This window comes from Pyxicephalus adspersus, chromosome 1, assembly GCF_032062135.1.
Source record: "Pyxicephalus adspersus chromosome 1, UCB_Pads_2.0, whole genome shotgun sequence".
NCBI classification, from domain to species: Eukaryota; Metazoa; Chordata; class Amphibia; order Anura; family Pyxicephalidae; genus Pyxicephalus; species Pyxicephalus adspersus.
The window spans coordinates 36,335,289-36,357,859 of record NC_092858.1 but is presented as its reverse complement, the minus strand read 5'-3'; the positions used below and the strand labels follow the sequence as shown (position 1 = coordinate 36,357,859).

The 22,571-nt window shown below is 35.8% G+C and overlaps 1 protein-coding gene and 1 long non-coding RNA gene across 3 annotated transcripts in view; one reads left to right on the top strand and one right to left on the bottom strand.

The window, feature by feature from the left end:
• The window catches only part of LOC140327233 (twist-related protein 2-like), a 36,320-nt gene extending 20,680 nt beyond the window's left edge, over positions 1-15,640 (top strand). The window contains exon 2 of the mRNA XM_072406542.1: positions 12,605-15,640. The gene's annotated coding sequence lies outside the window, so the exon portion shown is untranslated. The remainder of the gene's footprint in view (positions 1-12,604) is intronic.
• LOC140327245 (uncharacterized) overlaps positions 1-22,571 on the bottom strand; it is a 34,384-nt gene that overhangs the window by 1,903 nt on the left and 9,910 nt on the right. Inside the window, exon 3 of one of the 2 annotated variants that reach the window (XR_011920004.1) lies at positions 14,332-14,411. The exons of the other annotated variant lie outside the window; for it this stretch is intronic. This is a non-coding gene — a long non-coding RNA (uncharacterized lncRNA). Of the gene's footprint in view, positions 1-14,331; positions 14,412-22,571 lie in introns of those variants that run through there. 2 annotated transcript variants of the gene reach the window in all.

Genomic DNA, 22,571 nt, shown 5'->3' with positions numbered 1-22,571 from the left:
TGTGAGCAGTGAAGCATTGTTGCCATACCATCAGATGAATCTGCATTAGGCGGATGTCACTGACAGGGCTCAACAGGTATTTGTCTGACTTTTCAGAGGAATTAGAAAACACTATGTATAGATGCATTTATAATTAGGTGCTGCATCACATTTTTAATGGGAGGCCATTATTGTACTTGAATAGATTTAAGTGCGCAGGTAATTTATCTACCTGTTAGGAGGGATAAGTACACTTCTTGATGCTGATCAGGATTAACTACACTTGATATTTTAATTGCTTCTAATCAAAGCGATTGTCAGCATGCAGTTTCATTCCCTGATGGCAAACTATGCAAATCTTGTTTGTTATTAAGTCATACTTATGGTTATAATTTGTGCTACAGACTTCTTAGTATCTCACAACAGTTGCAGGATCCTTACTGCATGGCTTTCATATGCATTTTTTTTTTTACAAAGCATTACAGACATGATGTAAAGTTCCAGTTCCAAGCCAGTGGTATCAGTGCCCCAAGACCTTCTGAATGGCTTATTTAGCACCTTGGCACTTTATAAAAAATTTAATCATACCATCCGCCTTTACATATTAGCCTTTGTAAATAAATTATCTGTTATATCTGTTATTATATATAACAGATATTGGTAAGCATTTTATGCAAAATACATGGATGGACAGTTAGTAAGTGATGTGAAAAATGTAATTGATGCATTTTACTTAATTGTCCTTTACTTGATTATATATTTAGTAAACTCTGCCTTTCACAGAGTGGTATTTACTTTACTTGAAAGTATGCCTGGTAAACAATATAAAAAAAATATGGAGTACGACTTTTCAAAAAAATGCCAATTTCACCATCTTTTCATTTTTTAAATTTTAATCTGCTAAAAGGAATACCTGGCTGGTGACAGCACTGCTGGGCAGTTGAAGATCATTGGTGAGGGAGTACTACCTTTGGAATACCAAAGGTGATTTGGGAGGAGTGGGGGGTACTGAAAAAAAGGGTACTGAAAAACTGGAACATAATAAAGCAAGAACTCATACTAATCAATCTGAAGTTGTCTTCCAAACAAGTAAGCAATCTGGTTGCTTTTAGCAACTGCTCCCATGCTGCTCCGGTTATTATTTTCTATTTTTTAAATCGCAATGTACTTGAAAAAAAAATCTGAAGTTGGCTAAGCATCAAAGTAACAGTTGTAACAATAAACTGCCAACTGTTCATTATCTGGGTTTATTGCAAGACTACACTGGTGCCATATCTATAGCTATCAGTATGAGGTCTTTTATTTACAGGAAGTTCTAAAAGCCGGTAAATGCCGATTTAGAATTGCTGAGGTTAGCAATAAATCTGTGCCATTGTACTTGGAATTTATTTAATCCTAGTTGAATTTTCAAAGGTGTAGAAAATCTGCAGATATAGTTTTCTGGTAGGTGGTCAGCAAGTTTGATAAACCAGTGTGGCTTAAAGCTTTCTTACAAAGGAGTCAGTAATGACTTCACTTTTTATTTATGTATTTTAAACCAAATCTATTACATTTAAAAAAAAAAATACTTTGTACTTTCTAGAAATGCCTGGAGCAGAGGAACAAAGTGGGGGCTAGTGGAAGGCCTGCATGACTGAGAGGGATAGGGAGCAGGCAGTGCAGGGGTTAAGGTGCTGAGGACTGGAAGGGAGGTCATTAGGGGAGAGAAGAGGATAAAGTAGGTGCTAGGAGGGGTGAGAGGTGTGAAAAGGGGAAGGTGTGGATCATTTTACAGAGGAAGAGAGGAAAGAGGGGAGAAAGTTTCCCGCTCGGCCACCCTGGTTAGGGGATTTGTTTGGGGGGGGGGGGTTTAGGCAGTGAGGTCCTCGAGGGTGGTGTTTGGCTTTATAGTTTCAGTGGGGGTAAGAGACCCATCTACGGTATGATAGTCTCTGGAGTTGTTGTGGTTATTGGGAAGATTCTATTATTTGGTTGGTTATGGGCTGCGGGTGCTGATAGTATCATTCCCAAGTGAGTGGTTTATGACTGAGAGCAAACATATCACGGCGGTGCAGACCCAATAGTATTGGAGAATGTAGTGGGGGCCTTCGAGGATCTGTAACCTCTGTAAAAGGGTTTAATTATTTAAGTTGGGTTTTGGTTAATTGGGATTAATCATTTGATATGTTGATATAATTATTGTTTTTTTTTTTTTGGTATTTATGAATATTTATGGGTAAATAAGTCTGTTTAATAAAAAGGGCATGTAAGGCCATTTAACCAAGTTAATGTTTGGTGGGCACTGAATGAGGGGGCTCTACCATGTCACAGTCATGTTTGCAGATATTTTCTTGTACTATGTATACAACACTGTACATATATGCATCTGTTTCATAAAGATGGGGTCTCTCAAAATTTTACCATTTTGGACCAAAGTACTGAAATTTGCTTTGGGAGTGAGTATCAAAGACCACAGATAATAACTAGTTAATTATCACAAAATTGTAAATGCATTAACAAAATGGCAACTTCTGCCTGCATTTGCCATTACTATTTGAGGAGTGCATCTGATGTCCTGGCATCACTGGGGATTTAGCATTCTAGTAAAATCTTTTTATTCTTCAACATTTTGAATACTTGAGTAAATAATTGAGTGAAATATAGGCTATAAGTTCAGAGCTGCCTCGGAATCATGAGATCTCTTGCAGTTCCCAGCTTGGTCACTCCCACCACTGCACTGGTTTTAAAGAACCATCATTTGAAAATTAGAGAGCGGGTAGCAGTGAAGGGTACTGAACCACTCACTACTGCCCTCATGAATTATCTATGGGTTTGCAACAGTTATAAGCTACTCATAGGGCCTGATTTATTGAAGCTCTTCAAACCCGGAGAGGATACGCTTTCATCAGTGAAGCTGGGTGATCTAGCAAACCTGGATTGGATCTGTTCCAGGATTCAAAACATTTGCTAGCATATAGCAAAATTACTTTGAAGAAAATCAATTGCAGGTTTTGCTGGATCACCCAGCTAAACTGATGAATGTGTATCCTTTCCATCCTTGGAGACCTTTAAAAAAAATCAGGCCCTTAAATCAGGAATTTTATGCACTGAGAAACTGGCAAAGGACAAATTGACCCCATAGTTAGTGATGAATAATTTTTTGCAAAATGTATGGGGTCAATGAGAAGGTGAAATGATTGTAATTGATAAAGTTTTTGAGGACTGCAGTATGATTTTGCTTACAAAGGACTATTACGGAAGCTAATTTTTATCAACTCTTAATCTTGACCAACACTGCAGACTATGTGGTGTATAACTTTATAAAGTGTTCTCAATGTAATCTGTGGTAAATACAATTCTGGTAAGTTCTAGAAAAGTCAGAAGCCAATGCTGTGAAATAATGGTAATTTCTGCCTCAGCAGCACTGAAAAGCTAGTAACAGGGATGACAAAAGCAACAGTGAGCACTTCAGTTCTGTGGCTTATATAGGGAGGGGTCCAAATTCTTATTGTTTGCTGGGGTGCCCAGACATGTTCAGTATGCCTTTCATTTTAGGAGCTCCTGGATGCCCTTTTGATGCGAAAATTAAGTTTCCCAACCAGAACCATTTGGCAAGAGTTTGTGAAATTTGCCTTGATATCCCTATGATAGTACCTTGATAGTACTGTGGTGCAACAATACCATTTTTATTACGTGGATGGGACAGCTGCCCAGTTGGCAAAAGAGCATTAATTACGGTTACTGTTGGCAGTTTCTAACAGTCAGCTGCTTTGTAACCTTTGTATGTCCACAATAGGAGAAATAGAAGGTAGCATTTACAATCCAAGCTTCTTACTGTTTGTGTCAGTATTTTCAGAAATGCATGGTTTCTAAGGTTGCTTTAATTCCTAACCATTGTTTCATCATTCTTCATAGTGTATGGTTAAATGTCCCACGCATATTTAGCCGGATGTGCGTGTTACACAGGATATAAAGTACCAAGCTTTGGTTTGAGGCTAGTTAAAGGCTTAAAAAAAAGGAAGGAATGCATCAATCATCACTGCCTTTAGGTAATCATTGTGAGTCATAAAGCGGAATTTACAGAAACCACAATAGAAGCAAACATTTTACTGTAAGGATTATGCAGTACATTATTGGATCAGGATTAAAAATGGCAAAGCAAAAAACAATTTGTAGGGTGGTTTGCATACATCATTTCGGCTGTGGTGTTTTATTACAATATAAAGGAACTACAAGGGAATTGGGAACTTCCAAACATGTTGAAGCTTCTTCTTTATTTACTTCTAAGGACCCAATCATTCATACTTTTTTACTTTTTTTTTCAACGCAGCTTGAACTGCACCTAAAGTACATTTTTTTTTAAATTCACCAGAATTTCTGGTAATTTTACTGTGGTTCATGTGTTTAATAAAGCTTTTTTTGGTGTAATTTCCAACAAGCTCATATTCCATAGGGTGTATGCCACCACATATAAAGCACAGTTATTTTTTCATTTTACATGACTTATTACATTACATTTCCACCCAACAAATGTTTGAAAAATGCACAAAGCATAAAAAAAATATATTTTAAGTAAATTTTATTTTTGAGTCTGCATTGTTGCTGCATCTTAGTGCTGCTGATATCCTGCAGCAATTTACAGCACTCTCTGCATGCACTCACTCCAGGAACGCCTGCATGTCGTTCCTTAAGGCAGGCTACCTAATAGTAACAAAAGCAGACCACACCTGCAAAATGATTATCAGCAGGAATTATTGTCCTCATTAGAAGTAGATGTGACAGGGTGACGATGCATGAGAACAACTAGGAAACAAGCATGTTGCCCCATAACAGAAAAGGTTTGATTTAATAATGGTTTTCTGGATCTCCCAGGTTCACTGATGAAAGTATATGATCTTCAGTCTTGGAGAGATTTAAAAAATCATGCTCAAAATGTCCAACATCCTCTTTATAAATCAATGCTTTGACGTGTTTTTTTCATTCCCCTATATGTGTCTTATTTGATATTAATCTCAGCAAGATCAATTGATACATAACAAGATAAAGCAGAATGGACACCACAGAAAAGTGAGAAACAAATCAAAATTAGCTCGAGTTCTTCTTTCCCTATTTCAGAATATTTCCTTTTACAACTATTCCAGGGAATAGCTATGTTGGGCAAGAGTTGGTGGGAAATTCAGAATGGTAGTTTTGGCTGTAATATTGATGTGTGGTATGACTGCATAATGTAAAGTCTGGATCAAGCCTGAGGGTGGCACGGTGGCTCAGAGGTTAGCACTCTGGATTTTGTGAAGTGCTTCGTAATATGTTGGTGCTATATAAATACTAGTAATAATAATTTATACTTTAGTTACCATCACTTTAATACTACTTCCTTAATGGTTTCGTTGAAAAGCAAAAATGGCTGTGTATAGCCAACCAAGATTAAGAACCCTGAAGCAAAGTGACCTGTATTTTATTATCCATAAAACTGTCACGTAAAAGAAAAATAGAAGCCAGCTAAGCCCACCGCTAAGTGTCTAGTTTAGGTGGCCACTGAGGTAGGTAGGTTGTATAGCATACCCAAAATAATTTTTAATAAACCTTATTTTACAAGCTTAGCTTTACCAATTATTAAAGACTTTAGTGGCCCTTGACCACCTACCACCCCATTGCCAAAGTATATACAGAGTGAACCAAAAGTAGGTGAACAGTAAATGATTAGATTTATTTTGAGATTACATATACAATTATATTGACTAATACAAATAAATTTTGATAAACATTTATTACATTTACAATTCAATGTTATTGTATACAATATTACAATACAAAAGCACTGAAAATTTCATCAACACAGGTGCTCAAGCTGCTGTTTGAATCTCTGTGCATTAATTTCTTGAAATGCATCTCTGATGTAATTTTTCAAATGACCAACACTTCATGGTTTTCGACTATAAAGTTTGTCCTTGAGTACTCCCCAAAATAAAAAAACCATTAGAGTAAAGTCAGGTGAACATGCTGGCCAATCAATTGGTCCTCCTCAGCCAATGCATTTTTCTGGAAATGTTTCATCGAGATACTCACAGACTGCTCTTGAATAATGTGGAGGGGCCCTATCTTGTATTAAGCTGTTGTTGTAACTGTGGAACAACTTGATTCCTTAGAATTTCGAAATACTTATCGCCTGTAACTGTTCCATAAAAAAAACAAAAATGGTCCTAAAACACCATAACTTGAAATACCACCCCAAACAGTGACACCAGGCTGGTTTAGTTGTTGCTCTAATGTTACATGCATGTTCTCACTATGCCAGTAAACACAATTATGTCTGTTAATAAGACCAGATAATTTGAAAGAAGCTTCATCGCTCCACACAATGTTATCTAAAATTATTGGATTTTCTCTAATTTCGTTCAGCAATATCTCACTAAATTGCCATTTTCTTGCATCAGTATTGAAATTATTTGCCGTTATGGATTCTCTGAACTATATGAAAAGAAAAAAGATTAAATATAAATAAATTTAGTTATAAAAATTATTATATTATAACACAAACACCATAAAATAAATCTTATTTACTGTTCACCTAATTTTTGTTCACCCTGTGTATATATATATATATATATATATATATATATATATATATATATTTATGACCCTTTAGCTGTGCTATATGTTACCAGGGTTTCCATCATAATATGTTCTGGCAGTCCAACTAGAATCCCATTGCTAGTCCAAGGAATCACTGTTTTAGAATGGCGCAATCTCACTATTTCCAGCGTGTGAAGCTCCCATCATCCTCACTCACTATTTCATCTCTAGGGACAGGATGTTTTGGAAGATGAAAGGAGAGCTAATCTCGGCTCTCAATTACTTCCATACTTCTCTCGCTTTATGAGCAGAATCCCTTTTAGGAAAGGGGAGGTGGGGGTTTATGTTTCTCCCTCCTCTTGGATGGATTCCTTTTCATGCCATCTGTTTTGAACTAAAATATAATGTGATCAAACTATAACATTTTAAGCAAATTCAGCTGGGCAGAATCCTACAAAGTGGAGGTGAGAGCAAGCTTGCAATTACAGTAAATAGTGCTCCGATCTCTCACGGAAATTTATAGGTTTGGCGTAACTTAAATACCTGGATGAACTGCTCAGCAGACATTGTTGAAAATGTTCTAATAATCTATTGTGGCAGAAAGCATTGCGTTCCTTTGACATCAGAGAACAAAGACCTTGCCTTCTGTGACCTTTTTAAGATTACTTTAACATATATGTAAATGCCCATATAATTTTTTTTTGTTAAAAAATGTCAGTTTTTATAAAGACTTGGGAAATCTAAGCAAAAAAAACAGGTAGTATTATTATTTAACCAAAGACGTACAATTTGCACAGTTGGACAAATAAAGAGCACCGTGAGACACAGGAGAAAACTTTGATTCTCCTTACTTGTTTAAAAAATGGTGTTTGATTGGAATTTTTAAAATATTATTACATTGTTACACCAGTGCCTAGAGAAACACCATTTAGTCTGCCAACCACAGATATAGGACGGGTCAAAGGACAGGAGGTAGCATGTATGCAAGGAAAGCTAAATTTAGATTTTGGATAAATTCTTAATATTTATTTGTAATATCTACCTTTGGCCTTGCACATAGGTTTGTTTTTCGTTGTTTGTTGTTGTTACTTTTAAAATCCTGGGCTCTGCAAGAACTCTGGTTCTTACTCGATACTAGATGAATTCTATATCCAATAAATGCTAGATCTTAGAAGGCCATGAGACAACTACTGAAAAACAAATATCTGAATTTACATTTTTTTTTAAAGTCATAACTAGTATTATGATATCAATATGTTATTATTATAATATAAGCAGCCTATCCAAGTCCAATGGAGTATATGATACTTGGGCAAAAATCCAGCCCTTTCAGTGCTACTTTGTAAAAAAATTATCAATTGCATGACATTTTTTAGTGACTTTGACATGAATTATGGCTAACATTTAAAGTACAAAACAAAGAATGATAATCTTTTTAGTTAACACATCGTTGGTGATTTACTAAAGGAATATTATATTGTTCACCTACCAATGTGAATATTCACTTAGCTTAGTTAATGTGGTTATAATTCACAATGAAAACAATACCCAATCACACACAAAGAAAAAAAAACAGGATTTCAAGTGAAGTATCCCCTGCAAAAAAAAAAAAAATATATAATTTGCAATGTATACAGCCTATATTTCTGATGGAAATAAACCCCATTGACTTTTTGCACCTCGTTTTTTGTGTTGAAGGAAAAATTTTGCAACAGGAAAGGAGTAAATATGCAACAAAAATCTGTTATTTGATGTTTATTGCAGACCCATGACACAGACAAGAGTTTTTAAAAAATACATGAATGAAAACTTTGACAAAACTTTACTGAAAATATCTGTCAGTGTTTAAAGTTCCCAAAGCATAGGCTAGACTTATGGATTATGGAGATGAGCTTTGTCAACATCCCTCACTGCTATAACTGGTGCCTCAGCAATAAAATATAAATTCTGGAAAATACTATGTTGGGGTATTTATGTCTTTGGAAACCAAGGTCATTTAAAAAGTTTTTGGAATCTGCTTTCAATCTTTAACACAATAGGTTTAAATGCATCATCATGCATGACATAACAGCACCAATGCTTGATGGTTGAATTGCAATTTTTGGCATCAGTTCTTTCAGGCTAACAAGTCATGTTACTATATTTTAAAATATCATATAATTTACATTGCTTTATAGTGTGTAAAAGTCTTCCACTCAAGGCTTTAAAGGCATCAAATCACTGAATTATACATTGCATGAAAAAAAAACAAAAGAAATCTAACAAGCATTTATTTATAAATTACTAAACAAATATAACATAAGACCAAAATGTTTTCAATTACCATCATTATACATTAATCTGTAATAATGAAGTACGTGGCTGTCATTATTTAATTATTCTGCTGAAAATTTGTATTATTGAACAATCATGCTGACCTCGTGGGTTCAGTACCTTCTGAATTTCTAAAATCAGGGGTCCTGCCTTAACTTGGGTATTGACTTCATACTTTCATACTTCATATTCAAAAGAAATCAGCAATGGCAGCCTGGATATCTTTCTTATCACAGTTTTACTTTAATGATGTAAGGGTTACATTGAGATGGCCCCAAATCAAGTGTTTGCATTTAGGTTCTTACTAGCATAGCTATTTTGGAAAATAAAAACCCTACCAGCATGCCCTGGGTTTACCCTTGTCTCATTCGCATTACCTTAAATTCTAAGGCACTTGTTCAAGATGTCCAAATCACCCCAGTTGACACATCTAAAAGTGGAGCAGCTCTAGTAAAAGATGCTGGGTCAGCAATCTGAAGGCAAAGCCAGCATCTCAAGCACTTGTGGTCTGGGTCAAAGAACCCTTAGCTTGATTCAACTCAAAAAGATGTTGCAAAGTCAAATAAAAGAGTATAAGCAAGTTGAAGTAGTATTATCACATGCATTATTTATTATCCTTTTACCATGCCTTACACTTTGTTTTATGTACTGCAATGTGATCAACTGTTGTGTTGTGTCACAATAAATACATATCTGGCAAATCATCCAAAGTTCAAGATATCACTTGAATACTCTTAACCATTTGCATATAAGCAATAGATTCAAAATAACTTTAATATGCTTACTCGACTAGGACAAACTTATCACTCAATTCAAATGTGCCTTTTAAAGCTTTGCCTATCTAATTTTACTTTCTGGTAGCAAAAGTTCAATCCTGGCCACAATAATCTTTAGTTTTTAGGCGGTAAAATAATAATTTGGCTCAAAATCAAACCCTTGTCATTTAGACTTTACTTCTTTGTCCAGCTAATCAGCTTGGTTGGATGAAAGAATTATGACAGCCTCTGCTTTAATTCAGTAAATGACCAGAAGGAGAGTGAGAAGAGACAACTACAGTATTGAGGGCAATAAGACCTTCGGTGCTTATATCTGGAGCAGCCCAGAAGTACAGAGGAAGCTGTACTAATATCAGTACCTTAACAAACTGATTTGCAAGGCATAGCTCTAAACCCAATAGGGTACTCAGTTAATCTTTTCTTGCAACAGAGAAAATATGCATCCACAAACATGTACAAGCCTCCTGGTATTTGTCTTAAAATCTGTAGTCTCAGCTTTATTCTCAAAGCTTTAGATTAGCAATTACCAAAACATTGAGCTGCTTGATTTAAATGGAGTACTCCACACATGACTCCACCATCCAGTCTTTTATTACATGAAATCTCTCAACACAAGCGTACAAAGCCTCAAACTCTGCATTTCTGACATGGCTGACATGGTTCTCTATGCTAAACATTTACAGGAACACAGCATAAAAGCTAGGTGCTGAAGATTCATTTCTGCATAAAAGTTACTTTAAACCGCAAAATTCTGCAATATTTTATCAATAGTACAATGGTATTTTAGCAATAAATTTTTGTGGAAAATAAATATATTTTAATTATATGTCTTCAGTTTTCAAGCCGTATGCTGTGATAAATTCTAATAATTTATTTCTATGGTTATACATGCCATATGATGTCATTCTAGTACATTTGCCAGAGTGAGCAATCACAGAAATGCTTTAGCAATGTATATGTGTGTAAGGTTCCCATCGGTGTTGGTGAAGAACATAGATTTCTCTGTGTACAATTTTCCCCTCCCTTGTGATAGGGCACAATTTATCTGACTCTTCTTGTTAAATTCTTATTACTGGCAAGTGAGTATTTGCAGAGCACATGTTTCCAAGCAGTATTACAATAGGCTAAATGCTTGCCAAAATGTTGAAAGGGTCACTAGTATTGCTTTGGGAACTTTGTAATAAACAGACATTTCTTTTTGATGAATCTTCTGTGTTTATAAGACTTGCCTTCCACCCACATGTGTTTAGAGATATTTGTTAACTCCTAGTTATTTGGTTAGCAAGGTTGAAAAAGACCATCATCCATTTAATATACTCTCTAAATGTTAGTGGCACAACACTTCACGTTTTAAAAAGTGTTTTTTTCGGCAAAATGCTTGGTAAACATAACCCAGGTAAAGAACTTAGCTCAGAGGTTGGAAATTTCCTAGTGATCCTGCTTTCCAGCCAAAAATGTATTGTATGCACAATCTTTCATTCAGGTTTAAAACCCTGATGTATGTGCTGTACCAATTAGAATAAATTGCTGTCTGCTGGATGAGAAAACTTTATACCAGACTATCCTAAAACAAGGCCTGTTAGCTTTGCTTTTTTTAATTGAAGTAAGTTTTCTTTTATTAGGTCTTTTATTATGCTACCCATGCATGAGGACAAGACCAACAAGTCCATGGAGACCCATTCACACTATTGCATTATTGAAATGCATAATACTTCTATTGGTGAAATACACCCTGACAACACAAATGCCGTTTTGTGCTGGCAGAAATGCTACACGCACCTCTTTTGATGCATTGGGATATCAATTCAAATAAATAGGAATAACTGAGTGGGACCTGCATGTTTTTTTAAAGGTTTTCTTGTAAAAACTGGGACTTTAGTGTGTCTCCTTATCCTTTCTTTTGAGACCATCCTCTGGTTACTTATTTTTCCTCAGTCTTTTCTACTTTTCTTATTTTACATGCTTTATAATTAATAACTGAACTATTAGTCATTCACCTTGGAAGCACAGGCATTAAAAATTTGAAAAGCTAGCATGACAAAAATATAATCTAGAACTTGGCTATAAATTAATACTGCGGTAACACTGAAAACTTTTCTAATAAGCATTTTTAGCTGATGTTTTACCTTTGGGCAATATTAAGTTTATTAAAGCACTGTGTATCACAAAACAATGCCATGGCTTTTGTTACATAAAAACAGTTTTTCACACTTTTATTGATTCTTTATACATTTTAGTGCTAGTGATCTTTTCACAACATCTTTCAGCCACTTAATTTCATCAATTTAGACCATCTTCATGACAACAATAATCCATCTCTATGCAATGTGCGTCAGTACGGCCACTTTTAGTCTTCATTGAGAATACATGAGACAGGGTAATAATACAGGAACACAACAGGGAGACAGTTGTCACCCCATAACAGGATGTTCATAATTGAAGATTTTGGTGGCAGAAATGTTAGGTATTACTGTGATGAAAGTTGTATTTTTTAAGAGGTTAAACATTTCTTTAGGAAAAAAATAAATGCTTGATGCTTTTATGAGATTGTAGAGACTAGGTGAATACTTTCTTCAAGAAGGAATTAAGCCTCTCAACACTGAATTCCCCAAACCCACTTATTATTTATTTGAAGGCAGAATACTGGACAATATGGTCCCTTTAAGCTGAAAACATTTGTGGTGTTAGCGTTAATAGAACTATAGGAAATCTTTTTTCCTACAGTAGCCCCTGACCTATGTAGACAATTGACAACCAGTATTCGCTTTAAATGAGAACTAAAATGAATGATCTTGCAATACTGGCACTTGTTCTCATACAAAGGTGAATTTTAATGATGGTCATCTCTAATTTTGGTTAAAAGATGGGTAAAGTAACATTATAATGCAGAAAATAAAAAAACACAACAGGCTCAAAATCTATAATCTATTCTAGTATGCATTCTTTATTTTTAGGTAAACTGACTTTGTTCTTTTTTTTTCCAGGGGTGCCAAGGGTGGCCATCAAAATGACTAATACCTGGTCACATTCTCCCTTTGATGGCTCCAACTTGTCAACTCTTCTTACAGCTAGAGAACTCTACAATAGTTCATTGACAGGACAATACTGCCATTAAATGTGGATAATGCATCTGGAAGACCAATATCAAACAAGGATCTGTGAAGTAAATTATGTTATCTTGGATGCAAGACCATCACAGCACTCTGAGAATGTAAAAATCAACTGTGGACACTCAACCACTTGTAAAGAAATCCTGTGGAAATTATTTATTCAGGAAAATTAGGAAGTCAAACAAATGTTGGTGTTTTCTTCAAAAATAATCTGGAAAGCAAACTTTTCCTAAAGTTCAAGCAACTTGTCTGTGAAGCTATGCCACCTAAAAACAGGCTACCTGTCTGTATATTCTCTTCCAGGCTTTGTGGACATCATGGTGTTTGCTTAGCATGTATCTCTGTTTTTTCTGCATATATATCAAAAAAAGGGACGTTTGTATATTTTTGGCCAAGTCTGACCACTTCTGACCTCCTGACCACTTCTAATAAACTTGAGAAAAGGAATCCTTTGCCATTTCAATTTACTCCAGCAATACAGAGGGAAAATATAAAGAAAAGTATGCTAATGTGACAAGCAAATGTAATGTTAAAAAGAGAGGACTGCATATTTCTGCAATATCTGCTTTAAAAGAAACGAAACAGGCATGAACAGAATAAAATGTAACAAAGGTACAGCATATTGTCCTAGTCAGCCTTCCAGGCTTTTCCCGTTATGAAGTTACTGCTAGTAAGATGTGATTACCTGTGTATTTTGAAAAATTGAAGTGGCACAAGAATCTGACTTATGAGGAGTTTATCTGTAGGTGCCAGCATCAGTAAGACTAAATAAAAGCGTTTTCTTATCTTTACAACCAATAAATGTGTGAAAAATAGGATTCCCACCCATTTATATTATATTTTGAAAGAAATTTAACTATATTATTAGTGTCTGGAGACTTATGGGAGGATGTGCAATTACACATGCAGGCAGTATATGCCAAACACTTAGGTAAAAGTTATCCAATATGAACAATCAGCAATGTAAATAGCCACTCCAGCATACTCTGTTGTCTTACTTGTGCATACAGCATACACAATCCTGTGTCATGGTTCACTTTGTGTATACATTGTCGTAGTTTGCTTACAAGACGACTCATTTTTTATGTGTTTTTGTGATTTTGAGGTGTCTCTGCACCTAAATGTACACATATGAGAACACAGTCACACTTCTTCAAAACTATTTCTGCATGTTGGGAGCTGCAAGCATCCAAAATCTATACAACTATAGGAAAAGGAAATATAAAAAGAATATGTCCATATGATACATAGAAAATGATAAATAAGTACTGCCTAATGCAGAGGAGAGTCAGGCAACATATATGCTGTGTTTGTCCATCTGTCTTTGCATTTAAAGTCTGTCTTTGTCTTTTTAAAGTAAAAGGTACATTGGCACTATATACTAAAGTTTGCTTTAGCTTCCACTGATGTAATTACTTGCTTAATAATTGTTTATTCTGTCACACTCAACCTCTAGAAAAGTCCAACTATGGTAACATACCAACAGAATGGAAGTGAACAGGTCTAGAACAGGTACATGACAATTAGAATATGAGACTTTTAAAATCAACTTTTTATTGAAAAAAAGTACACTGCCTACCTTCCCAAATAGCACTTTGTTTTTTCTCTTTCAAATGACTTAGACTGGTAGCTAAAGGGCGGATCCATTACACCAGTCGCAGAAGAAGCCTTCATACTCTTTCTAGCAACAGAGAAGGGAACTCTTAAAACTGTACTTCTACAACTATATCATATACAAGGGAACTCAGTATGAGGAGTTAAAAAAAACAAAGAGATACAGAGAGAGAGAAAAAAACACATTTAATTTGTTTATTTTTTTAAATGCGCTTTGCTAAATTTTATCATGGTGCTAAAAATTAAAGTAGAACATTAATTGAATAAACTATGTGAGTCCTTTTATCTTTTTCTGTTCTTTGAATCACACAAATGTAAGATGTAACTACAGGGAGCTACTTGCATTTGCTTGGGTTTTATGATGTATTTCTGGAATCCACATTAGCATGACAAACCACTATTATTTTCCATTAGCAATGGTATGGTATTTTCTTTATTCAGAGACATCATTTTGGGTCAGTGAGAAATCAGGAATCTTGTTAAATGATCTGTAGTCTCCTGGGTACCAGATCTTGTTCAGTGGATTGTAGAGTCGAATATGACACCAGTAAAATGGTAATTATGGCCCAAGGGGCTTTCCAATCTGGCTTGTCAAGTATTGGTACAAACCTGTCCACTGGCAAAAAAAGGGTGACCAACAGTTCCCATTAAACTTTTACTTTTAGATAATGGTTTTTACACATAATTTATATCAGTTCATACAAACACTCTCCATCCATCTGATACTGGCCCAGCCCATCTATCAAATTTTAAAACTCATTGTGGCCCCTGAGCCAAAAAGTTTGCCCACCCCTCGTATACTGTACTTACACTGTTGTCAGCTTTCACATAAGGGTAAGTAGTCTAACCTAATGGATCTGGTCTACACTGCAGAGAAATGTATAACATTTTTTAGATTTTACATCACATGCAATACCACAGTACACATAGGAAAATCATTCAAATCAGCTGCATCTGTTTATTGCAATGAAATAGGGAACTCTAGAACGTTACTGTTTGCACCAGAATACTGCACATCCCTACTCACTGCAGTGTCAATAAAAATGTGAGAACCAAGATTGGTATATACATACAAATAAATAAACAGTAATAAACCAATATACTTTTTTTATTGTCAAAATAAAATGGTTTTCAACTTTTCTGAGGTACTGACAGCTATTTATTAATACTTTAAAGAATTACCTGATAATGTTTTAGAATAAGAGACAGGAAAGGGAATGGCATTACAGTGATAGGACACATAGAGAACAATCGCTCTTATTCTTTTTACCCCAAAGAGCCCTGCTAAAAAATGATGCATACAAATCATTGTACATTAGTGTGACAAATAACTTGTAGAAATGTTTAAATAAAATAATAAATGATATGGCATATTTATCATTTTTAACACCTAGAACAAAGTAATAATCATGACAATATTATAGAAAACAAACCTAGGCAGAAAATAGTGTGGTGTTCCTTAGTCACAAGTATAGGAGTGACTGTTTTCATTGGTGCTCAGTGGAAAATTGTCCGCACCTATCTTGGTGGTCAGTGTGGGTGGTAAATTAATTTAGCATCCATAGCAACTTCTGGGGGATCCCCAGGGTTTCATGGAACCCTGTCTGATAATTTTAAGTTATATAGGCATGTTAGGTTTAGCACATTGAGCATAAGCTGCTTTTAGAGTTTAGAAAATGTATTGTATTATGCAAGAAATACATAAATACTAGTATTGCCTTTTCACATTATCAGACGTTTCATACAAAATGCCTTGTAGTTTCTATACTTCCTGGATTTATATTTCGGATTTAAATGTAGACATAGCATACCAGACAGGTTAAGAAATGTACTGCATTTATTCTGACCTGTGCAAACCAGCACTGGAAAAAGTACAATAGTGCTATCTGTTGCCTTTATGTTTTATGAAAAGTTTTAAATTGCTGTCATAAGGTATACACGTGTCTGTAAAGGTTCCCACTTATCCATGTCTTGGTGAGTGCCAAGAATCAAAAAATCAAAGTATTTATATTCAAACAGTTAGAACAGGCAGTTAATACAATTATCATGAAGTGAGAAATAGCTGAAGATGATGAGTAAAAGTTGTAAAACCACCGTTGTAGTTGCAACATCCAAGCCATCATGTCAAAACGTCTATATACTGTAAATTTTTAGATTTACATGACTGAAGGTGTGAAATATTGTTCAATCAGGGGGGTAGATATGTTATAATGGAATTTTTTGTAGGATATAGAGGGCCTGATTTATTAAAGCTCTCCAAGGCTGTAGATGATACACTTTCATCAGTAAAGCTGGGTGGTCAAGAAAACCTGGAATGGATTTCTTAAAAGTCATTTGCTGTTTGTTAGCAAATGTTTTCAAACCTGGACCAGATCCATTCCAGGTTTGCTGGATCACCCAGCTTCACTGATGAAAGTGTATCCTCCCCAGTCTTGGAGAGCTTTAATAAATCAGGCCCATATTATGGATTGAGAACAGATAGTATAGAAAACAATCACCCCTGTTCAGTGATGGCTGTTACAGTTAGACGTAAATACAACTAGAAACTGGTGGTTCCACAAGTCCTATTCTGTTACTGGACAAGCTATACAAATGTCCTCAGCATTGCATGAACCAGTCCAGACTAAGTCTAGTTGAATATACCTACTGCAAAATGCATAGTTTATCATACAGAGGTAAGAATTTGTGCAGTTTTATATTTTCTTGATCATCTTACCACCAACAGTACCAGAATTTTACATTTACTTGATAGAAACCTAAGCTGAAACATAAACCAACAAAAATACAATGTAAAAACTAAAAAAAGAAACATTGTTTTGTGTGTGTATTAAACCCTGGCCAAAAAAAAAGCTGCAGGAAAATCCAGATTTATAAAGTCATAATTCCAAATAAAACTAAGTTTTTTTTTACCATATGTAAATTAGTAACGTGATGATTAGTGTTGGAAAAAGTGACTGGAGACAAACAGCTAAGATGTTTGCACACCATGACCGAGCCAGAGATGAATGTTTCTGAAGAACAAAATAATTCCAACTGAAGACATGGGAAGATGTTTCATGGTATGCTTTGTGGTATTTGGGCTGGGTTGACTTGGGAATTTTTTTTAACCAGAATGTTCAGTGTGCTCTGGAGGGTCCAAGAAAAGTATGTGTTGGCACTTTAAATTGTCTGCTCTTTAATGAAACCATTTATTTATAGACTGGATATGCAACATAGGTTTCTTTCAAAGCCAGAGTAACAAGTTACAGAGTAAAAACGCGTTTGAATGCACTGAGACACTATTAGGTACAAATTATAATGGAATGAATAGACAAAACACATAAAACAGAGCTCCTATACAAAATACCATTTTTCTGGTGAGGATGCTATTTGCCTCATTTATAAAAGTGGCGATCAGCTGAACAGAACAACACTTATCAGCAGAATAGCCAGTTTTGAAAGCTTGTCATTTTTACTGGTAAAAAGTAGTATTTAATAGCGAATAGGCTGCAATGGAAATCAGTGTTTGTTTAAAATACACCAGCCAGTACTTTTGCCATGATAAGTCGCTTCATTCAAGTGAAAGAATATTCTGATCATCAGTAAAGGTTAATTATGGTACAGTGATCAAAAACAACTCAAAAGAGGATCAAAACAAAAACAAAAAGTGTCAATCTTTTATTTGATCAACACTTCTTCGGCCCTTATATCATTTCTCTTTGCTTCTCCTATCCAGCTTTTCTGCTCATTACAGTGAGCTGTGGATTACCTATTGTGACCTCATTTCAATTTACTGTACTGTTAACACTTGCATAGTAATTTAGCACTATTTACATCTGAGACATCAAAGACAAAAAGATTAGGAGGAGGAGGAGAGAATTTTCACTTACCTTAGATAATGCAGTCAAACAAAATTGAAAATAACTTTGCATAACACATTTACCTTGCACATAATTTATCATTTACAAAGTTTTTATTATTTACTTTGTTTTGCCTCATTCACTAAGATTAAGGTTTAAGCTACATACACACCTGCAATTATAGTCGTTGGAAAGGATCTTTCACGATGCTTTCCAACAACTAAGCACTGCACGATTCATGAACGAGTGCTGTCCATACAGCACCGTTCTGCTCTATAGAGAGGGGTGGGGGAGAACGATGGAGCGGCACCCCACTGTGCACTCTTCCCCTTCCCTTGCATTATGATAGTCCGTTGCACATTGTCTGTGGATCCGCCAGGACGGTCTTTCGGATAATGGACGACGGGCGCTGTACACACGCCCGATATCAGCGAGAACCATTGGACATGTGTACGTAGCTTTAGTGTACACAGGTTATTCTTTTTTTTTTTTTTTTTTTAAATGCCCATACCATTTTTGAATGTGTTTATGGGAGTTTATACAAGTGTTCAAGAAAGACTAAAAATGCCTATAAAGCCCATAATGATTTTATGAGCGATTGTAAGAGTTTCTAGGAGTTTAAAGAAGCATTTAAAATGCTTAAAAACAGCTGTAAACTCTTCCATTTGGTTTCAATGGAAGCATTTATAAATGCTTATAAAGCCTTGTAACTGCCCACATTGATTCAATTGGAAATGTTTATAATTATTTAGAGGCATATCTAAGCATTTAGAAGCAGATAAAAAAAAATTAAACACAGCACAAAGCATTCTCCCTTATGCTCAAAAACATGCTGCCCACAAATGCTCTGGTGTGGACTAGCCAATTTGAATGCATTGGTGTTAGATGCTTATCTGGCTGGCAATCCTGTGCCGTGTACCATAGCAGTATCAAACACTGTTTATTCTGTCCTGTGATGTCACTTGCAGCAGCAAGGATAACAAAGAAATAGCAGCTGTCCCTGCTTTCCTTTAGCCGTTTAACCCGATGTACCTTTTTTGCATCTCCAGCTCACACGCTGAGACTGCACAGCTGAAGGGAAATTTAGAGGCAGATTAGTTCCTGACTTAATCTTGTGCTGTCATTCGCTGCCGGGACTTTATTGCCTCTCTGTTCACAACCCCCAGTGTCTGTTGTAACATTAAGCTTGGCTGACTTGATTGTTGTGTGTGATTTCATAAGATTTATTGTTGCTCACCTTGCATATTTCTGCCCCAGTGAATGCATGCTGCCTGGACTGACCTTTTGCCTATGACCCTAACTCTGCTTTCGTCTTGCCTTTGATACCTGGTCTGGTGCACAGATTATCTTTGAGTGACCTGGCTCTATATACTGGACTTGTTTCTGCTGGAATCTTGGTAGTGCATTATATATGTGGGCTGCTGGTCCTCTGTCAGTCCCAATTAGATATCATCAGCATACTTTTTCTTTTTTTTTTTTTTCTATGCAATGTTCTTTGAAGAATATGCATTCCTAGAGATTTTTATGGTAACCATAATAAGTGGTTTGGCTTTCTGCATTCAGGACAAAAAGATATAAGACATCTAACATTACAGGGGGGCAAGAAAATCTGATCTCTAACCCCTGTGTCACATTAGACATCTAAGTGTAGACTTCCTCTAAGGAAACAGTAGTTCAAATGAAATGGTAAGTCCACCTTTGGATCCCTCTAAGAGGCCATTGATTGATTTGAAAGTTGGATTAGTAAATTGCATTTTTGTGGTTACGGAATCATCTTAAGAGTTATGAAATTTGCTTTCCATTCATCTATAACAGTACATTCTGGTCTAACATTATGGGCCTATTTAGATGCAGTGCATTCATGCATTGTATGTCACATAATAAAATGGGTTGCAATAAAGCAAGCTATTGCAAAACAAATACACTGCCAATGTATCTGAACATGTTTTAAAAAGCACAAGATGACCTATTTTCTAGTGCAACCCACTTCAATGCACATTGTATTGCCATGCATTGCAGCACGCTAAAACACAAACTTGTTGCCTTAGTTTGTTGGGGTCCCATCAAACAAAGCAAAGTTCTAAATGGACTAAAAACTAGTGGTATTTGATTCAGTGGAAATCCTCCTTAACATTTACTAAATGCATCCTTCCCACAGACGCTATGCCTAACAGTTGGCAGAAATGTCATTTACAACATCTGACAATTACTTAAAACATGAGTTTAGGTAAACATTCTCACACATCACTATTGTAAGCATTTCTGTGAAAGTTCACATCTGAGCTTAGAGCTATCCCTTAGGCATAACCATGAAAGTATTCCATAGCCTATTTAATGTGGATGCATTTACGTGTGTAGTAACTTTGAGTGAGGTGAAGGACATAAGGGGTTACTCACAACACTGGAAAAAAACTAAATTGGGACGCATTTGTGCCATGACCGTGGCAGCTTTATGAATAACCCCACTGGTACGTATTTATACTTGTCCCCCCGCCCCTTCTGATTTGCTGGAGGCTTTTCAAACCACTTTAAATAAACACAGCCAGGTTTGGATGAAGAAAAAGTTAATAATAGGGGCTGCTCTGTGTTTCATCTCAGGAAGGAAGCAATTGCCGGTGGTTTACAGTTACTTTGGTTGCACAATTTGCAGGCCTCTCCTGTAGAGAACAACTTGTGAAAGGGAAGACAGACAGGAATTTGGGCCTAACATACCAAGCTGTTAACCCACACTTCTTTGCATATTATCTAACATCAAAGGAAAACAACCTGCACATAAACTCAATTAGAAAAATGAAGAAGAGCATGCGTGGCCTGCAATGTATCTACAAGTGACAATTTCACCCGACATTTTTTCTTTAAGCACCACTAGGACCTTGGTCTTCTCAAGTTCAGTACCTTATTTAGAAAAAGATATTAATATTGTGCATCCAAAGACTACCTTTACCTAATACTTTCTCCAAATTATCTCCAAATTATTACCTTTATATACAAAAATGAATAAATAAAAACAATGCTATTTCAGTGAAAACATATAAAGTTTTCCAATTTCACCAGTCATAAAAAAATTAAAAACATAAATTTAATTTGATACATCTTTAATTTCTTTGTTCCCCTTGGCCCCCAATTTAAACATGTAAGGCCTTGTAAAGTAAATAAAACCAGTTTTCATAACATGGCCAGTGTCATTAGTATAGATCTTTTTGCTTTTCTATGTAATGCAGGCCTTGGTATGGCTTGTGGAAGGTGTAACTGGGTGCTGTACTTAGCTTGCAAAAATCAGGAAGCTGGGTTTGTGTGCATATATGATGCTGAAATTAAAAAAACTAAAATGCAATAATGAATAAGGCAAGCCCAAGAAAGTAAGACTTTGGTGGAAATGGCTAGATGATGAGGGATGTCCTTTAGCCATGACATTAAGCTGGCTCTATCAGACTCTGCCGTTTCTAATATACATTGAGTCTGATATTTTACAGCTCTCCAGAACTGGAGTAAAAAGACTGTCATGGGAGAACCTGGCTCATCCAGCAAACCTGGAAACAGCTATTCTGATCCAGGAATAAAAATATTTGCCAGCCACCTAAAATGATTTAGAGAAATCCATTCCAAGTTTGCTGGATCAGCCAGGTTCACTCATGATACTCTATCTTCTCCAGATGGAAGTTAAGGTGTGCTCTCTAATGCTCTCTTTATTGCCAAGCATTAGAGCAACGGTCGCCAACCAGTGGTCTGTGGCTCTGGCCGGTGTGCTGAGGGGGGGGGGGGCAAACAATGCAGGCAAACATTACATAAAGAGAATCTAAAATAATTTTTTGTGGTGCAGTTACAATTCCTGTCAGGTTTTATTGCTGTCTGTATTGCCAGGTAAGGGGGAAGATTCATCCTTTTTGTCCCAATAACTATTACGACCAGGACATAAACTAGGATAGAAACAAAAATTTCAGTTGTCACTGGAACTGGAAAAAAGGTGAAAGCATCCAACGAGAATACTGGTCTGGGTGTAAACTGTTTTAAAGAGGAATTTTTTTACAATAAAGGTATTTTCTTTAACTTGTGGATGTGACAAAAACCAAAGATAAATTTCTCAATGACCTATATTTATATAAAAAAAATCACAGGGGTTTTAACCATTCCATATTTTATCCAAAAAAAGCTAGCTAAACCAGACAATCCACACCAATAAGCAAATCATTGACTATTAATAGCAGAAGCACCAGGTTGTTGAGCTGGGTAGATATAGATGGAGTACAAACACACAGCAAATTTGTAGATCCAGGGTTTTGGAGGGCAGAAGAAAATTGAATAGTAACCTGGTACAAACATTGCAGGAAGCCGAGTAGTCAGGAATAAGTGCAAAACCAAGACAGTCCTAGAAAAATTAGGTTCTCGGA